General features: G+C 37.0%; 1 protein-coding gene across 1 annotated transcript in view; it reads right to left on the bottom strand.

Annotated features, from left to right (window-relative positions):
• Positions 1 to 22,515, bottom strand: part of ARHGAP24 (Rho GTPase activating protein 24) — a 516,123-nt gene that overhangs the window by 250,681 nt on the left and 242,927 nt on the right. The window lies entirely within an intron of this gene.

Here is a 22,515-nt window from a genome sequence, read left to right as displayed (position 1 = left end):
TATCAGGGACAACTGAGTTTAATCTAGTGCTTGCTCTACTCTAAAAAAAATGTGACTATAAAGCAGCTTCACTATTTTCGATCATAAACACTTTTCCCAGACTTTATATATCCCACTGTCCTTCTGGCATCGGACTACTTTCTTAATTCCAGAATGGCATCTGTATGTGAAACGGAGATAAGCATTGCTAACTGGACCACAGAATGAAAATCTTTTCAAGAAATGCTGGTATCACATATTCCCAGAAATGAAGATTGTGTAACCCTTCTGGAGTATCTGACTTCTATAGGCAGTCATCAAACACAGAGGTAGCAGGTGGCCCAGGCTGCTTACTGTTAGGACACACATTAAAGCAAAACGCACTTGAACTCTTCCGTTTAAATTAGGGCTCATTTACAACCAACTAGCCACTCACACACTTGGAGACGAGTGACTGTCTTTAAGGGGAACTGTAGAGGGCAGTATTGCTGTGTATTTTGTACATTAAAAAAAAAAAAAAAAAAAAAACTATTTCCACACAGCCAAACAACCTAGACCCGAACAAAAATAGGGCTGCTGGTTTAAGACTCTAATCAGTGTTTTAATGATACCTGGTTTATACTCTTTTTAAAAAGTCACTCACAAAATTTTACATTAGAAGATCTACCACCCACCCCCAAAATCCTGTTTACTAATTCACAACTTCACTTTTATCAACTTGCCTGTCCTAATGATTATATTTATTCTGTTTCAGACTCTAAATATAAATTATACATGTTCAATTTTGGGCTATTTTAATGTCCTTTTCTTTTATTTATTTATTTTGAGAGAAAGAGAGAGAAGGAGAGAGAAAAACCCAAGCAGGCTCCACGCTGTCAGCACAGAGACCAATGCGGAGCTCAACCTCATGAACTGTCAGATCATGACCTGAGCTGAGATCAAGAGTCAGACGCTCAACGGACTGAGCCACCCAGGCACCCCAATTTTAACGTCATGTTGTAGCTCTTTTTGTTTTTGTTGGTTGGCACTTAGTATTTCTTTTGACTCAACAGAAGTTCAAGTAATATCCCCCCAATATTACCTTTCGAAAAAGGTTTTTTAAAAAGCTATACTAGATATTTATACTATGGAAATATTTTAATACTGTCACATTTTAAAACATAACTGGAACCCAAACTGATGCTGAGAGATTTAAAAAAAAAAGCAAAAAATAAAAGAGCTTATATTAAAAAAGAGATTTGCTCATGTTGCTCTAGGCATGTCTTTAAAAATGGAAGAAAATGGTCTTTATAATGCTATTCATAATGATTTTAAGTGAATGAAAGAAGCAATTATACTCAAGATACATTGGTACTGACTGGCAATGGAGTTCAGGCCATAGTTTGATCACACAATATCAGGACTTTGACCTCCTGTATTGAAGCCAATCAAACAACCTTAGCACCAATCCTCCAGGCATTTTGTTAAGGGATATACACAGACATAAAATACAGTCCCTGCCCCCCATCTATTTGAATGATTAGGGTGTAAGATAAATGTAAAAAAAAAAGAAGAAGAAGAAGAAGAAGAAGAAGAAGAAGAAGAAGGGCAGTTGGATGACTTGGTTGGTTGAGTGTCTGACCCTTGATTTCAGCTCAGGTCATGATCAGGGTTTGTGAGTTCGAGCCCTTACGGGGGGCTTGGTGCTGACAGTGTGGAACCTGCTTGGGATTCTCTCCCTCTCTCTTTGCTCCTACCCAGCTTGTGTTCTCTCTCTCTTTCTCTCTCTCTCTTAAAATAAATAAATTAATTAAAAAAGAGAAAATTATACAAAAGAAAAATAACAATCCAATAAAAGAAATATAGCAAGAAAATAATGTATCTTTTGTGATTTCATGGTTAAAGAATTAGTTATTGTGAGGTTTACTGGAGAAAGACCTAGCCCAAAGGAGGGGTAAGTTTGTAGAGAAATAAAAAACGAAGAGCATAATATTTCATGAAGTCAGGGATGGGGGAGGAGGATAGCATATCACAATTTCAACATATGAGTTCTTAAGTGACCACTCTTAACCAAATGGCAGATTTTCATCCTAGTGTCTTCATTCCTGGAAATCAATCATCAGTAAGGCAATTTTTGATTCCTTTGCTTACCCTCTCTTTCCCACCTGAGATAAAACACACAGGATCATCACCTACATTGCTACTTCTCAACACTTCCCCCTTCTCCACCCCTAGGAAATCTGTCAATGCAGGAGAACAAAAGAAAACAAACTTACAAACAAAAATACTACCCTTGACTTTAATTAAGTTAAATTAAAAGTGCTCCTAACATGTAATTATGGTCATGTGCTGACATATCTGTTTTCTTAGTCTCCTGGACTGTCTCCCAAGCAAGGGCTGGGATATGGAATCTAGTAGCCAGCATCATGTCCTGGGGCCAGGAGAGGCATTAGTGTAATCTGCAGAAATTGAAAGCATATAGATTCAGCCTCCAATCCCGTCCAACTGATAGGGACTTTCTCTTCAGTAGACTCCTCCAGTATTTTCTTTTGCACAGAGAACATTCCTCTGTGTTACACACTTACTTTGGTACTCTGCAGCCAATCAGATTACAAATATCTTGAGTTTATGTTATTAAATGTTCTATCCATTTACTTGCATCTTCCACACTATGTAGTATATAAGCAGGTGATAAATACTTGTTTTCACCTCTCTCAGGCACCAGGATATACCCATATATCTAACAATGATATAAAAGCAACTTGCTTTAACCTCACATCTATATTTACCATGATTAAGAATTAATAATGCAGAGTATTGAGAATAGATTAAGGACCAGGAGGCTTTTGAAAACAGAGGGCATATTTAGACTTGTCTGGTTGTGTAATGGAGCCTTACATATGGTATTCTGTACCACCTGGCTAATTCTCTCTAATGACTGAAATACCTATTAAGAATTCTCTGAAATAAGAGCTTAACGAAGGGCATTTACAGGGATAAATTTATTTTTAGGACTCAAGAACCATTAAAAAAAAGTAGCACTACATAATGGAAAATATCCCTGAACCAATATGAAAGATGATTCAATACAGATATGTCCCTTTTGTTACAACGTTGTTCTGAAGTCCTCGCAGTCAGAAATGTCATCACTACAAGCAACTGGGAGGTTTGCCTCTAACTATATATGGAGGGTTTACTAGAACGTTGGTCAGTCTATTTCTGAGCCTCAGGCAATCTCTCACCCCAACTCCTCTCTCTCTCTCTCTCTCTCTCTCTCTCTCTCTCTCTGTCTCCTTAAATTGTAGAGTAGCATTTAATAACTGCTAATAGCATATTCTCATTACATTTTCACACAGGGTACTAACTTTTCACTCTCATTTAGGAAATTCTATTCAGTCATTTAGTGATTTGGGCCTTATATCTTTCTCATATATAGAGTAAGGATGTGACAGAGATTGAAAACAGAATTCTAAAATTTCATAGATCCAGGGACCATGGGATTTGAAGTCAAGCAAATAACCATTCCAGAAAACACAAGCCAGGCTCTCTGCCTCTCTGGGGTTGAAGCTTAATGACAAACATGTTTGAATTGTGGTGTTACCAGTAAAGTACTCTAGGGTCTTACAAAATGAAAAGCATTTTTCAAGTGGAAAATGGCTTCTATTTTTTCTATGAATATTTGGAAAAGGCTGAATTCATACATAATAATCAAAACAAACATAACAGAACCACTGGAAAAGGACACATATACGAATGTACGGTTTCCTCAAAACAGATGCTTAAAGCAACAAAACAACAACAACAACAACAACAACAACAACAACAACAAGATATTGAGGATGAAAATTAGTCACTGAGAAATAATTCAGTAACTCTTAGAACCTACTATCACTAACCTTGAGATTCAAGAGCTAGAAAAAACTCTAACATTTAAATCATTAAGAAGTTTCAGCCTTGGTGTGCCTGGGTGACTCAGCCAGTTAAGCAGCTGACTCTTGATTTTCGCGAGATCTCACGATACATGAGATCAAGCCCCACATCAGGCTCTGCACTGACAGCACAAATTAAATTAAAATAAAAAAAAGTTTTCAGCCTTGATGTCATATTGCTGTGTTGTGAGCTATGTTACAACCCACTGGTTGCTGATGATAAAGTAGTAGCATTTGTAAGAAATTTGCTTATTTAGAATTAAAGTTGAAAAAAGGTCACTTTCACTTGAATTTTAAGGTGCTTCCTCGAATGGGAAAGCAAGGGATGGGGTCACAGTAGTTGTGCTCTTGTGCTACCTCACAGATGGTTTCAGCTGGCCTGGGTGTCTTTGTGAAAAAAAGAGGAGACTAAAAGCCGCTATTCCAGCACAACGTTAATGTTTCTCTTCTCTGTGTGCATGGTTTCTTTGACTCTTCCAAATACTTGACTTGATGTCCCTTAGTCTTCCACTCAGTTTCACCTCCAAAGTCTTAGACTTGTTTTACTCTCCTAAATGTCTTCTTAATGACCGTGATGCATTCTAGCCTCCAGTTAAATTTGTGATTTTTTTTTTCCAGCCAGGTAACTATATACAGTCATTTAAAAACATGGTCTTATTTTTGTTTTCAGCTTCTTCCCAGTGAATCTGAGTTTCAAAACTCTCTGTTGTTGCTCAGAGATTCAGAGTCTCTCACTGTAACGGATCCAGGAGCCCTGATGACGCACTGAGGCTTTACATAAGCCACAATTACTCAAGACTTTAGTCTGTTGGTCTCATGTAAACCAGGAGGTTTACAGCATTTTAAATAATTTAGGTGCCCCAGTGAAATTTCAAATGTATTTGGTTACAAAATAATCTACATTTGAACAAGTTTAAACAATATGGTAAAAATCACAAAAATGATTATCTGTTGTCCATAAACTATGTGCAAAATGGCACTGAGATCTAACAAAAGTTCAGATATTGTCTTTGCCCCATAAGAAATGTATAAGTTAGGGGCGCCTGGGTGGCTCAGTCAGTTGGGCATCTGACTTCGGCTCAGGTCATGATCTCATGGTTCGTGAGTTCGAGCCCCGCATTGGGCTCTGTGCTGACAGCTCAGAGCCTGGAGCTTGCTTTCGATTCTGTGTCCGCCTCTCTCTCTGCCCCTCCCCCGCTCATGCTCTGTCTCTCTCTCTCTCTCTCAAAAATAAAGATTAAAAAAATTTTTTAAAGAAATGTATAAGTTAGCTAGTGATGAAAGAAAGTAACTTGAAAACAATTAATAATAGAAAATATACAAGCATTAGATAACAGTACATACTTTAGTCATACAAACAAGAAATTGACACTCGTCACAAAAATGAATTTCTTCATCTATAAGATGGACCTAATCAAAGAACCTCCCAAATGGAATTATTGTGAAATTTACTTAATTCTTAATCTCCTAGTATAGAATAGAAATCAAAGTAATTCAACACATATTTCTATCTATACCTACATAGATTTTATGTGTACATGCACACATATACTTTTCATTCTCTTCTTTTCTCTTACACTTACAGCAACTTAGTAGTTCTATTATTTATTCAATGCAGAAATGCAGGTTGCCTGTTCCACTAGTGAGCAAAATCAATCTCAAGCTTAGCTGAACAGACAGGCTGAGTTAATCAATATTCCTTTTCTTTATTTTCTTCTTCCTTCCACTCTCTTGGGCCCTCCCTCATTTTCTCCCAGTTTCCATGTTGTGCGAGATGAGAGACACCATCACCATCTCAGCTCAATGACTGCCTATCTCTCATAGGAGAAAGCAGACTTTGGGGTCAGTTGCCAGCTTCTGCTTCAAAAGTCAAGGACAATCGCCCACTCTGTGTCCTGGTGATCATGTTCTGCCAACTGGTGGCAGATGGCATCTTCCTCGTCTTTCATGGCCAATCCACTCCACTCCACCCGACTTTTCCACTCCCTCCCCCACTTTGGCAAACAGAACATAGACTTTTAAACACTGTCACTTTTTCCATAATCCCCTCAATGGAAAAGAGTTTTTTAAAGTGTAGTTTTTTCCTTTTTTATTTGGCTTTGGTCTTTGAATTACATAATCAAACCACGTGGAGTCGTGTCTGCTGGCATTATAACATTCAACTACCACTTGAAACATAAAGAAAAGCACCAAGGCCTGAAAAATAAGTTATCTCCTTGAGACACCTCTTTCCTCCCCTACACTCATGAAATGGTGCTGTAATTTTGTAAAACTATGCTCTAAAATGTCACCAGACACCGAAACAAATTCAGTTTCCCTCTCAACTTTCAGTCAGTTTCAGTATTATTACCAATATTATATAATGTTAGCAATATTATGTAATAATATTATTCAATAACAAAATAACAATATTGAATATTATTATTATGGGGAAAAATGACCCATATCTAGGTAACTAAGGCATTTCTTTGCCACAATCCTAACAACGATTTCCCAGCTTTCGGCATTCCTGCCTCTCTCTGAGCCATGCGCATGCCTAATTGAACCAAACTGAATCTATCTATCTATCTATCTATCTAAATAACAAGTCATACTCAAAGAGTAAGGAGTTTGACACATTTAATGACATCACTTTCAAACTATTTGTATTCAGAGATATTTGTGAAAATGAAAACAAAAACCTGTGAATTTTCTAAACTCGCCCTTTTTTTTTTACTTGAGTTTAACAAGATGTCACCACAGACCTTTTCCAAGATCTCCCCATCTTCTTCTAACAAAAACTACCCGAGCATCATCTTCAATATATGGGTGATATAGTTTTCTATATTCTCTTTTCTCTTGTGCCTACAGGGACTCAAGTATCCATCCATCTGACCAGTGTTGAAGGAACAAAAATCTCCTGTTTGTGTCCTGTCCTCTCAGTTTCTTCTGAGAGAGTAGCAAAATGGTTATAACTTGGTTCTGCCAGTTTAGTATATGGTGACCTTGGGCAAGTGACTTCACCTTGAAGCTCAGTTTCTCTGTAAAATTAAGATGATAGCAGCAACTAACTTATAGCATCATTAAATGAAAACCCAAGCATAATAAACATAATAAATGCTTTTAAAAGTTAATTGTTACTACTATTCTTTTAAACCATAGGGAATCTGTATTCCTGGGATAGTGTAGGGCTGGTAAGGAGCAGTTACAAGGTAGTATTATATTTGAAAATATCTCTGAATGGAAGATAATGGGGGAAGAGGTAGGGACCTCTTGCATAATAAACTGAGCTATGGGTTAAAAAATATGCTAAGAATGAGATATTCTTCCACTTACATGAAGGAAATAAGGACAGAAGAGGGAAAGAGGATACGAAAATACTCCTTCATATTTGATTGTTTGCTGAGTACCAACTATGAGCTGAGTACACAGAATATAATGGTGACTAAAACAAGTTAAAAAAAAGTTAAAGTCATGAAATTCAGAGTATAAATCCCTGTGTCATATATGAACAAGAAGACTAATAAAGAATATCAGATTGCAGGTAGCTACTTTTAATAAGAGGGTTCCTCTGTGGAGAAGACATTGAACTTATCAAGGTCCAGTTCACTGGGCGGGGGGGGGGGGGGGGGGGTGGGCAGGAAGGAAGGAGGCAGGGAAGAGCACAAGCAGTTCTCCTGGCCTAAAGCTAGGAAAGGGGCAGTGGCTACATTAAGAAAAGCAGTCAACAGAGTAAGCCAGGTGAGGCATGGTCTCTAAATGCTCCTATTATTTTCAAGCTTTTAATAACATCAAAAGGCAATCCATGGTTATCCCAGGCTAGAGCTCAGGTACCCTCCCTGGGGCTAAAATAGACAGTGGGCCACAGAAAAGAGAATTATTGAAAAATAAAGAATGAGGCTTTTTAAGAAACATGTTTGACCTTGTGCTATCTGCAGCTGACTCAATCAGAAGGAGAAAACTTCATAACTTAAAACAAAACAAAACAAAACAAAAAAAACAGTGCCAAGACAATCCAATAGGAAAAAGTACTCTTTTCAACATTCAGTGTTAGAAGAATGGGGCATCCACATGCAAAAAGAAAAAAAAAGTTGGACCTCTTCCTTCCACCGTGAACACAAAATTAAGAATCAAATACCTAAATGTTTGAAGAAAACATGGGAATAAAACTTCATGACCTTAGTTTAGGAGAAGTATTTTTAGACATGACACAAAGTGACCAATGGAAAAACAGATAAATTGGACTTCATCAAAATTAAAAACTTTTATGCTTCAAGGACACCAAGAGAGTAAAAACAGCTACATATGGATTAGGAGAAAATATTTGCAAATCATATATTCAAAAAAGGAACTTGTGCCCATGCCTTATAAAGAACTCTTACAGCTCAACAATAAAAATGAGTAAGTACATTGAGAAGTAGGCAAAAGATTTGAACATATATTTTTCCAAAGAAGATACAAAAATGACCAAAAGTGCATGAAAAAATACTCAACAGCATTAGCCATTAGGGAAATGCAAATAAACCACAACAAGATATCATTTCACCCCACTGGGATGACTATAATAAAACAGGTAATAATAAGCATTGGTGAGGAAATGGACAAGTTGAAACCCTCAAATATTGCTGGTGGGAATGTGAAAGCATGCAGTCACTTTGGAAGACAGTTTGGCAGTCTCTCAAAAATGTTAAACATATACTTACAATATGAACTAGCGATTACACTCCGAGGTATATACCCAAAAGAACTGAAAACACACATCTACACAAAATCTTGCACATGAATGCCCATAGCAGCATTATCCATGACAACCAAAAAAGAGGGAGAAAAACATAAAATGTCCACCAACAGAGGAAGGAATAAATAAAAGTGGCATGTCTATACAATGCAATATTATTCATCCATAAAAAGGAATTAATGTACAATTCATGCTACAACATGGATGAATGTTGAAAACATGCTAAGCGAAAGAAGCCACTCATATAGAACACATATCATCACATCATTCCATTTATATGCACTGTCCAGAATAAGCACATTCATACAGACAGAAAGTAGATTAATGGTGGTCTAGTGCTTGGGGTTTGGGAGAAATGGGAAGTGAGTGCAAATAGCCATGAGGTTTCCTTCTTGGAGTAATAAGCATGTTCTAAAATTGATTGTAGTGATGGTTGCATGATTTTATGATTATATTAAAAAACCACTGAATTGTACACTTCAAATGAATGAATTAGATAGTATATGAATAATATCTCAAGAAAGTTGTTAAAAAATCCAATCAAACTTTTTCTTATAGAACATTCAGGGAACCAGAAGTTAAATAATGATATGTTTGTCCACACTGAAGTTAAAATAAAAGAATATACTGCCTATTGACAAACCCTCAATTTTGTTACTTTATACTAAGTTGCCCACTCTCAAAGTAGACAGATATTCAAGAAATATTATCTTCCACACTGAAATTTTCCCAACAATAAATCGTTGGCATAACAGTATGACACAAGATCACACTGTTGGATGAACACAATCTCCTCATATTTCCTCCTTCCAGATGGTATTCTAACTGCTTTTGGTCAGCTTCTTGAAGTAACTTTCCATTGAATTAGTTACCATCTCATTTTTAATACATTGATGTACATGTCCTTAACAAATTACCGGAAAAAAGGATAATATTTTTCTTATAACTGCACACCTTACCTCCACACAGACACAGAAGAACACAATGGAAACTTCTGTATGTAGGGCAGATTAGGAATGGGGGGGGGGTCCCTTTCTGTCTCTTGGGACACAGAACCACTATACTATCGGTCACTCAACAGGTGTGCAGGGGTGAGGCATACAGCCTCTACAGTAGATGAGTAACAGATAAAAACAATAAATAAGTCCACTCAAATAGTGCTATTTAGAGTAAGCATACCATCAAAATCTAGCACAAATATTGAGTATTAGTTTAGCAAGAAAAATTTCTGAGGTCAAATATGGAAAGGATTACCTATTAACATCATGAATAAAAAGGACAGAAAATGTTCATCATTAATATATATTTACAGTTAACTACAGATACCATGTTCCAAAGATCTAATAATATCTCATAAATATTTTTACTAGAGGACAGAACTTAAATTTCTCTGATCATTTTCTAATTCTCATCGCAACTAACTTCGAAAAGTTGGATCTTAACTCTTTGTCACTCACTTACTGGTTTTGTGATCTTGGAAAATTCCTTAAACTTTTGAACCTAACTTACCCCATGTAAAAATAATTAACTCATATTAGTGGCAAGAATTAAATCAAATAATTCATATGAAGGACCTAATACTATAGTTAACACAAAGAGTATATCAAATAGTAGCTACTGTTATGATTATTACATTGTCAGTACTATATTACCAAAATCCAGTGGACTAGGATAGCAGCAGTCTTGAGATTTAAACTTGAGAAATCAAGGACATTTAATGCTAATATAATCAGAGATAATATAAAAGATAGAATGATTACTCAACTGAGAATATGGGAATTTATACAAGGTTAGCCACCATAACCTCTGTGGGACCCATATTTCTCCTCTGTAAAATGAACAAAATGATCTTTGAAGTTCCTGACTACTTCCATAAGATAAGGGGAAAAGATTTATTGATTTCCATTTTCCTTACAATATTCTTTATAAAATTTTTTTGGCCTTAATTTCAGACTCAAACTTTTATTTAAACATCAACTCATGTTTGGAATAGAGCAATGGAGATGATAACTGCAAATCACACAAACAAGAGTGAACATATATTTTAATGGATTTAAATCTATAATCTCAGGAATAGAAAAAAGCTACCACCACCCATTCCTCGGTTATAAAAAAAAACAACAAAAAAAGAAAAAAACAAAAAAAAAACCACTGTAAAACAATCTGGAGTCTACATGAATGAACAAAACTTGTACAGCCTCAAAAAGCAAAAGATTTTATGTGATACAGATTCCAGATCTCTCAAATAAGGAAATAATGTACTAGTTCTCATATTGCAATTCTAACCACATCTAAAAATACAGATACTCACTTCTCACTAAGAATGTTGATCTTTGTAATTTTTGCTATGTGAGATGGTGTCTGTATAATTTATGTGACAGGTATTGAGATATGCCAAAAAGCTACTTCTTTATTGTTATTTTTATAAAATAGAAATAAGAACTTAAATTTGGAACATATTTTGACTTCAAAGAACCCTTTTTAAAGTAGAATATATTATTCATATTGTAAGGAGATGTATTTATTTTAAATCTTACTGAGATTCTAAGGAAAAAAAAATTCCCTCCTTTGATTTTTATTTTGCTGTTAAAGATAAAAATCTAATTTTATTAGGAGAATCTTAGGGGACCATTTAAAAGTAATTTTCAGTACTTATTTGGCCAAGAAATCCTAAAGATGCACGTTTTGCTGAAAGAGTGGGACTCTAATTGTTAATTGCCTCAAAGATATATTGTGCTTGCTAGAGATCCAGCCCAACTTGGCAGACAATTTATTCACACAGGGATCAGTGTTTTGCGTAACAGAAGCCAAGCTGTTAAGTATAAGCCGTCTTCTTTCTTTTTACTGTGGACCTTTTATTCTGACCCTTTCAGTACAATTTCTTTAAATTGTTGGTGGTTGTCAAGATTCTGTGGTCTTCCATATTTTCAAATAACCTGAAGGTGAATATGAATTTGCGAATGCCATGAAAGTAAGGAATGTAAAATCTCTGAGCTCAAATATTTGAAAAAGAGACTTCCTAGTTATTTTGAGGAGCAAGGAGACAGTAATATTGCACTTTGAAGGGGATAGTGTTTTCAGCCACTGTTAACATGCAGAGCCACTGTGCCCGGCTCCTTCTGTGGAATTACATCAGTAACCAATAGAGGGAGCATACAACCTGTGCACTACTTGCAGTTCCCAGCATGATTGGCCCATCACCAGCAGTTCCATCCAGAGCTTCAGTTATGCCCTTAAGGCTTTGTGTTCCCAACAACTAATAAAAAGGCACTGCTGGTTGTCAGCAAGTGCAGGAGGAGACCCTCATCTCAAAGGAAGCAGCAATCAAATCCACTGGCGTTCACAGGTTAACAGCAATGGGCCGAGTAGAATGGGTGAATTTAATGTGAAGGTGCCAGTTCATATGGACTAAGGAGAGGGGTCATTTATGGCTCAGACTTGGACTTTCAGCATTTAGACAAGGGAGGGAATACAGTTGTGTAAAATAAACCCATTTTTTATACCAGCACACAGATCATCCCATTATTTTTCCACTAAGTCATTTTACCTGATTTGATTTTCACACATCACATCACCTATGTGGAAAAATGAAGGGGAATGTTACTAAGATTTGTTTTGGATTGTAACACATTGGAAATAATGAGGTGCTTCTTAAAAAGAGGTGAGTTGATGACAAGTTAGACACATATGTGATGGTAGACCAGTGGGACGAATGTATATAGGTCACCAGGCTCGTTTGGGTGACATTAGCTTGTAGACATTCACATACATTGTCTCATCTGGTAGTTCCACAGTGTAATGTTCATTTCACTGATGAGGAAATGGGTGCCATAGGTATTAGAGAACCTGCTTAAGAGATATAGTGGTTCAGGATCCCATCTGCCCACGTACTAGTCCTGTAGGACTACTGCTTCACAAATGAACTTGATTAGTGTTTCCACAGTGTTCAGTGGAACTCTACCTCTGAGGAATGGTCACTGAGATGATAAACCATAGCTCCTCAAAAATGAGATTTTGGAATGTAATACCTAGCTCATAGCTGATTCTTACTAAATTTTTAATAAACTAAACCAATCCTTGAGTTTGAGTTAGGTTATAGAATAAGTGTAACACTCAGGGCTCCTGATTATCATTCCCAGAATCAACCCATTTCTAGGTTATAATGACTTCTTATGTCTGTCTCCCCTCCTTTCCTTCATCTTGCCCTTCCTCCCTCCATTCCTTCCTTCCTTCCTTCCTTCCTTCCTTCCTTCCTTCCTTCCTTCCTTCCTTCCACAAACATTTACTAAATGACTATGACACATCAGGCAGTTTGTAATGTGCTAGAAATAATAGGATGAACAAAAGGAGAGTTCTAGCTGTCATGGAACTTACATTCTTGTGAGAGAGACAGGTATCATTTGTAAAAGAAAAATGCTATGAAATGTAGGTCATGGACCTTCAAGAGTCAGCTAAGATATAGAAGCAATGATTGAGGTACTATCTGAAAGATGAATAGAAATTATCTTATGAATCTGAGAAAGATGAGAAGAAACCATTTAAAAAAGAAAGAACAGAATATCTAAAGATTCTATAGCTAAAGTGTAACACATTTGGAAAACTGAAAGAAAGCTACTGTGAGTACAGTTCAGAGAGCAAGGGAGAGAAGGAAATTCATGGGAACATTGGATAGTCCATGTGAGGCCTGCAGGCTGTGAGAAGATTTTTTTTTTTAATAGGAGGTGACTTGATTGAATTTGAATATGAAAAACACACTCTGTATATGAGGATTCTCTGTTCTTTCTGCACAATTTCTCTATAGACCTAAAACTTCTCTAAAAAATGTATTCTCTTAAAATAATATGTGTATGAGATAGAACAGAGGGAGGAAGAGAGTAGAGTCTGAAGGCAAGCTAGGAGAATACTGCAGTTCTCCAGGACAAAGAGGGCCAGGGACTGAGCCCAACGGACCTCCAGAGGTTAAGGGGCTGAGGACGAACAAGCAATGGTGCCCAGAAAGCATGAGCAGTGAAGTAGGAATGAAATCAGGAAAATGGTGTCCTTGAAGCTCAATGAAGAAGGTATTTCAAGAAAGAGGGAGTGATCAATGTGGCAAATAGTCTGATTGGGCAGTTATTATGAGGACAGAAATAATCATTACTTTTAGGAAAATTAGAGGCCACTGATGACATATATAAGGAAAAATCTGGTGGAGTTGGGGTGGGGGGACAATTAGATTAAGGCAAAGACAAGAATTGGAGAGACTATAATATGGAGTATAGAGCAATTTTGTTGCAAAAAGTAGCAAAATATACAAGTGGGTGTATAACAGAAAAAGTTTGGTTGAGATTTTTTTTAAATAAAAGAATAATAGCATGATTGTATGCTCATATTTTTACTTTTTTTTTTGTTTATTTATTTTTGAGATAGAGACAGACAGATCACGAATGGGGGAGGGTCAGAGAGAGAGGGAGACATGGAATCCGAAACAGGCTCCAGACTGTGTGAGCTGTCAGCACAGAGCCCGACATGAGGCTTTAACTCATGAACTGTGAGATCATTACCTGAGCCGAAGTCAGAGACTCAACTGACTGAGCCACCCAGGAGCCCCAAGTATGCTCATATTTTTAAATCTTTACCATGTATGAGATTAATTTACTTTTTAAAATAAAAATGCCTATGGGAACAATACAATATGGAAGACAGACCTACAAACAAGATGAAAACAGTACAATCGATAGATTATGGCTTTTGAAAAGGTGAGACTGGATGAAATTCTAAGACAAATGAAGGACTAGATATAGGAAGGAAAAGGGACAGTTCCTTTATTATAAGGGAGGAAAAGAGGACCAAAAGGCAGATGTAAGTAGTTTTGTATATAGTTCAACCCATGAACAACATGGGTTTGAATTGTGCTGGTCCACTTATAAGCTGGTTTTGTTTTATTTTAAATAAATACTGTATAGTACTGTAAATGTATTTTCCTTATGATTTTCTTAATGTTTTCTTTTATCTAGTTTATCATATTCTTATAACATAAAAAATATGTGTTATTCAAGTGTTTATGTTATTAGTAAGGCAGATTTGGTCAACAGTAGGCTTTTAATAGTTAAGTTTTGGGGGAATCAAAAGTTATATGTAGATTTTTGACTGCATGGGAGTCAGTGCCCCTAATCCCCACATTATTCAAAGGCCAACTATATTAGATATCAGAAAATTGGGGTGATTTCCATAAAATTAAGTGGGAGAGAGTGGCTGGTCAAAACTAAAACACAAAATAAACTCTTCAAATGATAATTGATTTGCATCAGTTATAACCATATCAGAATGAGTTATTTGTTATTCACAGAACCCATTATGACACATCACAGCCCCTAGATTAGAGTCAAGTAACCCTAAGCACAAATCTATCATCTCCCCTGTGATTCCTATAAGCAAGTGACACATCAGAAATAATGAGTCATGAGAAAGACAATGTGATTGGTGCTGAAGGAATAAGCCCTACACCATGTCATGCCCCTGCACTAATTGTTTTCCATAAGCCTTAATTGCCTGTCTGGGCACTCTTTGCTCCTCGACACCCTGAATGACAAGTTGGTAATTCACAACAGGAGATTTGAGCAACTGGAGAACATCTCTCAAGAGCTCCTTTTGGCTTCCTCCCCTGACTAGACACGTCACGGTAGTATTTAATGCATTAGTATACCACTTTTAGACAGGAGTTTGTTCCTAAATAAAAATCAGCCTTACTTAAAAAGAAAAAGATAATAACAACACAAGGGAACATGTCTATTTATTCTAGGCAAAGTGTTAAAAACAAACCTAGCAGCAAAATTAAGGAGAATTTTAAATTCAAGGACAATTTATAGGAAAGAATAGCTAGATACAGAATATTTGTTCTTTCTCTGGACTTCCATTTCTATTTCACATGTTCTTAGTTAATACTTTGGTTGCTAGATCATTCAGGGTTTCTAGTATTTATGAAAGTATTAAGTAGAATTCTGGATTGTGGCTTGATGTACATTACACATAGTAAGGTCTGAATTTCTGCTTCTTTCTTTGAGGAATCAGATGAGGCTCAAGTAGCCAATAATAAACATAGGAAGAGTTTTCCCCACAAAAAGAGAAGCCTCTGGAAGAATAGCAATGTCTAATCTCCTTTTTGACCCTGTTACGGGTTGATCTGTATTTATCCCAAATACATATGTTGAGGTCCCAAATCTTAGTACTTCAGAATCTGACCCTGCTTGGAGACAGGGTATTTAAAGAGGCAATTGAGTTAAAATGAAGTCATGAGAGTAGACCCTAATCCAATCTGACTTGTGTCCTTATAAGAAGAGGAAATTTTAGGACACAGAGGATGCAGAGGGAAGGCCCTGAGAAGACACAGGGAGAAGGAAGCCAACTATACAGCAAAGGTTGATGCTTCAGAAGAAACCAATCCCTGTTAACACCTTGATCTTGGACTTCTAGACCCAACACCTGTAAGAAAATAAATTTCTGTTATTTAAGCCACCATGTCTGCAATACTTTGTTAGATAGTCCTGGAAAGCCAATAAATACTTTGTTTACCCACCCCTCTTTCTTATTGCAGACACACACCATTTTAAAAGCATGCTGGTCAAGTGAAACCTTTTCATATGAGATCAGAGGATCCTTAAACCAATGCCACTTCATAATAATGGTCCTGTTGATGCAATCTGAATTAATATAAAAGGTTGAATTTAGTTTTATTACTCTGATGTTTGAAATATAAGCATTTGATTAACACTGAGTTGTATATTTTCACAAAATTAGCTGAATGCCTGTGTGAAGCTAACCTGGTGTGCATGCTGCCAAGCTCCCTAAGGATCAGGGCTCCTTTGAATAGGCGCTGTAAGAGAAACAGCCAAATGGCTAACTCTCCAGGGCAGCCTGGATCAGCAGGACACACACATGAATGTCCCTGGTACATCCCCCTTCCTACTCCATTAGTACACCTTTCTCGTCTCAGAACTTCCTTCATGCTTTGCCAGTATTTCTTCAGCCTAAAATTCTTAACCTCATGGCCACCTAATCAAAATCCTGCAGTTTTTTTTTTTTTTTTTTTTAATTCCAGTTTCAGACTCACTGCCTCCAGGAAAGACTTCCTTGATTATTCCAGTCCTTACTGATCTGTTGCTTCCTAAATTTCATCTGCATTTATAATCCCACCTGAGACAATTCAGTATCCAGGCCAGTTATTATTTATGGCACTACTCAGGCAATTGTTCCAAAATGTTGCTACTGTTCCATGAGCCTTACTCACATCAGCAGAGTGCTAAGTGTTCCTCTCACTCTTATGTCCTTCCATCCTCACCACAACCTCCACAACCTCCTGAGGGAGGCATTCTTACTTCACATTTTCTAAGAGGAAACTGGCTCAGAAAACCTAAGCAACCAGCTCAAGTGGCAGAGCTGGGAACTGATTCTGTCCAGTAGAGAAGTCTCTATCTCTTTCCTTTTCCTACGCTGGCTTCTAGGGTGGCCCTCGCAGCTTTGCTTTTCACCATCACCTCCGCATCTTCTCCTCCTAGGTCATCTTCTCCTCCTAGGACCCTCCTAGGTCCTCCTAGGTCTCCTCCTAGGTCCTAGGGGACAGTTTCTACTTGCTCTCTACTCCTATACACCTAAGGCAAATAGTTTGATATTTATCAAAATATTTAGGAAAGCACCTGGAATAAATTGGGGTTTTATAACTCCTTGGTGGCTCTGCAATTAGGTTGCCAGTTTTCTTATTAGGATATAGGGATTTCAGCAGGTTGGATCATACATTTCTGCATGATCCAGGACCTCTTAGGATTTCCATCTGGGCCTTTCTAGGCCTGATGTAATGGGGCTGTAAAGATGAGCCATTTTTTAAAATTTTATTTTAGAGAGAGAGAGAGTGTGTGTGTGCACAAGTCAGGAAGAGGGGCAGAGGGAGGGAGAGAGAATCCTAAGCAGGCTCCATGCTCAGTGTGGAGCTTGACACAGTGTTTGATCCCATGACCCTGGGATCATGACCCGAGTCGAAATCAAGAATCAGGTACTCAACACCCAAAGCACCCCCAGCACCCCAAGATGAGTACTGTTTGAGAAAGGTAGTATTTGAATAACGAACAGGACAAATGAACCTAAAGATGAATTGACAGAGATAACATTTGTTTCAAAGCCAGGAAATTCAACAGGCCTGATCATCTGGGTTGCAGATGATTCTTCAGGTTTCACATTTTGAAACATTCAGAATCACTTCAGCTCAGTTTTTTATTAAGAAGAAGGAGGAAGGAAAGGAGGAGGAGGTGGGTGAGGAGGGGGAGGAAGAGGAGGAGGAGGAGGAGAAAAGGAAAGAGAAGGGAAGAGAAAAGAAAAGAAAAAAAGAAAAAGAAAAAGAGAAAGAAAAGAAGAAAAGAAAAGAAAACAAAAGGAAAACCCCTTCCCTGGTTCCTTGAGAGCTGGCACAGGACATGGTGATATACCAGTTTTATCCTTGCTGCAAGGGTGCTTCCCACCCCTAATTATCAGCAGCAGTTCTGCTGCACACTCCTTTTCCTCCTGTTGTATTCCTTTTCCTGTGAATATGATTTCTCTTCCTCATTCCTGTACCATTTCTAACCTATGGGTTGTTCTCTCCACTGGCCATTGACTCACTCAAACATGCTGTTTCCCTAGCTAAGATACAGCCCAAAGGGGCCCTGCCACAGAAAAAGAACTGCCTGGAGAAACTCTATTTTCATAATAACAGCCACCGACATTTGTTTAGCACTTTACGGTCTATTTTCTTAGCGTGCTTGGATTGCAAAGCCCTTTTCAATTATTGGATAAAAAAGACAGGTAAACACAAACAGCCTGTGAATGCATAATTAAAACAATGCCTCAAAGAAAAATGAGGGAGGAAAATCACATTAATTCCAGCAAATAACGTTAATAAACAGCTGCTGCCATCAAAGTACTAAAAGACACTATTGGTTTTAGTATTAACGAGGGACTGAAGGAGAAGGCAATGCGAAATACTTTTTAAGAGTATAGTCTGTGAAATTCATGAACTTCTCTGGTCTCCAGTCTCCTATGGTGTAGAGAGAAAGCTATGACCATGTTAAGTAATTCATAACTGCAAGACTTTTAAAATTTTGATTTATCCAGGGGTGCCTGGGTGGCTCATTCAGTGAAGTGCCTGACTTCAGCTCAGGTCATGATCTCATGGTTCATGGGTTCCAGCCCCCAATCAGGCTCTGTGCTGACACAGCTTCGGATTCTGTGCCTCCCTCTCTCTCTGCCCTGCCATCTCCAAAAAGAAAAAAAAAAAAAGAATAAAAACTTTAAGTTTTTTAAAAAAAATTTTGGTTAATCCAATGCAATCATTCCATAGATAATAAAACTGAGGCCTAGTTTATTCATTAATTCAACAGACATGCAGTGAACATACACTATATGATAGCCACTTTCCTAGGCACTTGGAATAGAAGGTAACATTTCTCAAGAGCTTCAAATCTAATGGGGAAGAAAGAGAATACAGCTAATATAAAAAAGGTGAGTCTCAAAGGCAGAGGAAGAAAATGCAGAGTACAATAAATTTTAAACCCTAATCTCATTTCTTTCACTTGCCCTCTTTATTTCTCTTAACTCTTAGATATTTGGCCTCTGTGGGATCTAGAAAATGAACCCATCCATATTATTATTCTTATTGGTATGAGAAAGTTGTAGCATGTGGTGGTTTTGTGGGCTCACACGGGTGTCAAGCCTGGCTTGAGCATTTACTAGAAACATGAATGTGTACCACTGCCTCCTGGCCTTGGGAAGAATGGCATCAATCACAAGTGTGGTCACATATTAAATGAGCCATTGTGTATAAGGCCTAGCATGCATTAGTACAGGGCCTGACACCTATTTCAGTAAATGTTAACCATAAACATGATAGAAGTGTTTCTCATACTGATGTTAAAGGAAACCTGGTAGGTTGCGGCAGAGAGATATCAATAAATGAGTGGTGAGGAAAACAAGATACCCCTCTGAGAAAATGAGCTCGTTAATTTTACCAGTAAACAAAGTAGGGCCATTTTCTATAAGATATTTAAAATTTTATGATGCTAGTGTACATTGTAAAGCAGTGAGTTTAGAAGACACTTCAAGCTTCTTTGATCTTGAAAAGGATGCTTCCATTTCAGAATACTTATGAATATCTCCCTGAACTTGTATGGACTAAGCAAATATAGGAATTTTTTTTCATGCCAGGCACACCCAATCCTCTATTAATGGTATTCATTTCTGAAAAAGTCACATAACAGAGATCAGCACTGGTCAGGATCTAGAGTTATAAATGGGCTAAGACAGGGTTTAAATAGAGAATTTTAGTTTGGTTACTAAAACTTTTTAGATTTACTGTGATTGGGGAAAAAATAAGCATTATTAAAAGATGAAAGCTTCTAAATAAAACTGTTGGCAAACAGTTCCTGAATCATGATTTTGAGGCTGTGGGTGATGCTATGGCCTGGGGAGACAGGCTGTCTCAGAGTTCTAATTCTGGCTCTGGTGGCACCAGTGGGGATTAGTGATTTATATTAGTATCTTCAGGCTCCTTTTCACAGGTTTTGTTTCTCTAGCTTTTTTTATCTAGCTACAAGGGTCCACAAACTATGGCCCATGGGCCAAATCTGGCCTACTATCTATTTTCCACATTTTTAAGTGGCTGGAAAAAATCAAAAGAACCATAATATTTCTTGATATTTGAGAATTACATAAAATCCAGATTTTGGTGTCCATTAATAAAATTTTATTGGAACATAGCCAATACCCATGTGCTTATGCTACAATGGCAGAGTTGAGTAGTTATAACAGAGAGCATATGGGCTGTAAAACCTAAAATATTTATTCTCTGGTCCTTTCCAGAAAATATTTGCTGACCCCTGATCTGGCATATAGAATGAATCCTAACATTAAATGTGAATGGATGAACATGTCTACCAATACCGTCAGAGAGCACTCCTCATACAGACACTCTTCATGAGTGTGATCATAAGATCACACTCCAAACGGGTTCACAAATGTGCCAAATGCCTTCTGGTTGACATGGCAGTAAAATTTCAAGGGATTACAAACATTTTAAAATGCCCTTTGTATTATTTTAATAGCCTCTTTCAAATGTATATTTTAAGGCATTTTAAGTAGGAAGGGAATTTTGAAGGAAAAATCCCAACCACTTTTTTTTAAATAAAAGAATACATAGTAGCTAAAACATGCTGCTTTTCAATGCATTTATTTAATTCATGTTCAGAATTACTTGTGTATATAGAATTACGATTTCATACCATAAACAACTCCTACTCACATTCTCTAAATGATTTCCACACACTAACTAAGAAAAGAAAAATAATACAAGCTTCATGGCTGCCTACAGACTTAGGCAGACAAAAAAAGAGATTGTCATAGTTGCCTTTGGGTAACAGAATTGCACGAACTGTAACTTACAGTACTAACACAAAAGAGAAAAAATAGTTAAGATAAAGACAGTGTCATAAAATTAAATGCCTTAGCAGCATATTTAACTAATGATCAAGAAAATGACCAACTTTTATGCCTTTTATGCTAGAACACTATTAAAATGTCTCCACATTTTCACACAAAATAGACACCAAATACTGGTTTACGTTTTTAAAGACAGCAAATTAATATAACCAATGACTTTATTCACCCTACTAGGAATTGCAAATACACACATGGATGATAAACTATCATTGCTGATGTCAAATAATTATTTCAAAAACTCAAAAACTGGGCCAAGCTTTTTTCTTTCTCAGAGACATCCATGACTATATCTTACAACTATCTATTTCTCATATGGCCTATTCTATACTGCAGCTGCACTGACCATCTAAATAGGCTCAAGTTTGGGTCAATTAAAAATTATACACTCTCCAGATCCATGAAATGTTCTACCTAGGAAGAATTTTTTTGTAAATGCGTGAAATAGGTCTGGAGAGTTATCCAATCATAGAAACAGGAGAAAAAACAACTAGATCAGGGAGATAAAAGTAAAAACTGATTAACAGTATACCATGTAATTACAAATAATAGAGAAAAATTTTGCCACACTTATGCATGTGTGTATATAAGTGAAATAGATAGATGCATATGAATACAGAGATAAATAACTAAATATGGAGAAAATGCAGATAAATAGATTGATAGAGATTAATCAAATCTCTGGACCCCAAATTTAGACTACAGTTCTTAACCTACAGTCTACAGTTGGGTTTCTAGGAATCTTTGAAACCCCCCAAATCATTTGCAATTTATATAGGTAAATACATTTTTCTGACAAAACAATACATAATACAGTTATTAGATTGTTTAGGTACTCATGTCCCCTAACTTTTCGCTCAGCTCATAAAAATCCTTCTGCAAAATAATTAGAATAGAAACATTCTTTATTGATATTTACAGAAGTGATATGCAATTGTCAGAGGATATTGGAAATAATTAGCGTAGTCATGGCTAAAGGCAGGCTATATGACACCTTCTCTTCTGAAGGGTTTAATTTTATTTCCAGGCAGATGAAACTCACTTTGGATTACCCTTCAAAATTTCTCTCTTTTTTTTTTTCATTTCCGTAGCTGTATCTTCACCTCTCATCCCCTTTTCTTCTGTGTTTACCTCTTTTATTTCCCTGGAGGAAGGAAGAGGATAAGAAAGCCTCCCAGTTCTAGTTATTATTGATTTGGGGCACTGTGCCGAATTGGGGCTTTGAGAGTCTGGAATATTGGTAATTGCCCTTGAAACTCATAATGAGTCTTTCCTTGGATAATACCTATGCGGGCTGGTGTACTGATTCCCAACATGTGAATAATATTAAGCGTGCTTGCTAGTGGCTAGACAGTGTGTGATAAGTTGGCCAGTGTATGGAGGGAGTTTGTGAAGAAGCAGAGACAATTTTAGCAA

Source organism: Panthera uncia, chromosome B1 (genome assembly GCF_023721935.1).
Source record: "Panthera uncia isolate 11264 chromosome B1, Puncia_PCG_1.0, whole genome shotgun sequence".
Lineage (NCBI taxonomy): Eukaryota > Metazoa > Chordata > Mammalia > Carnivora > Felidae > Panthera > Panthera uncia.
The sequence above is the reverse complement of the archived record's forward strand: the minus strand, read 5'-3'. Positions and strand labels throughout refer to the sequence as shown.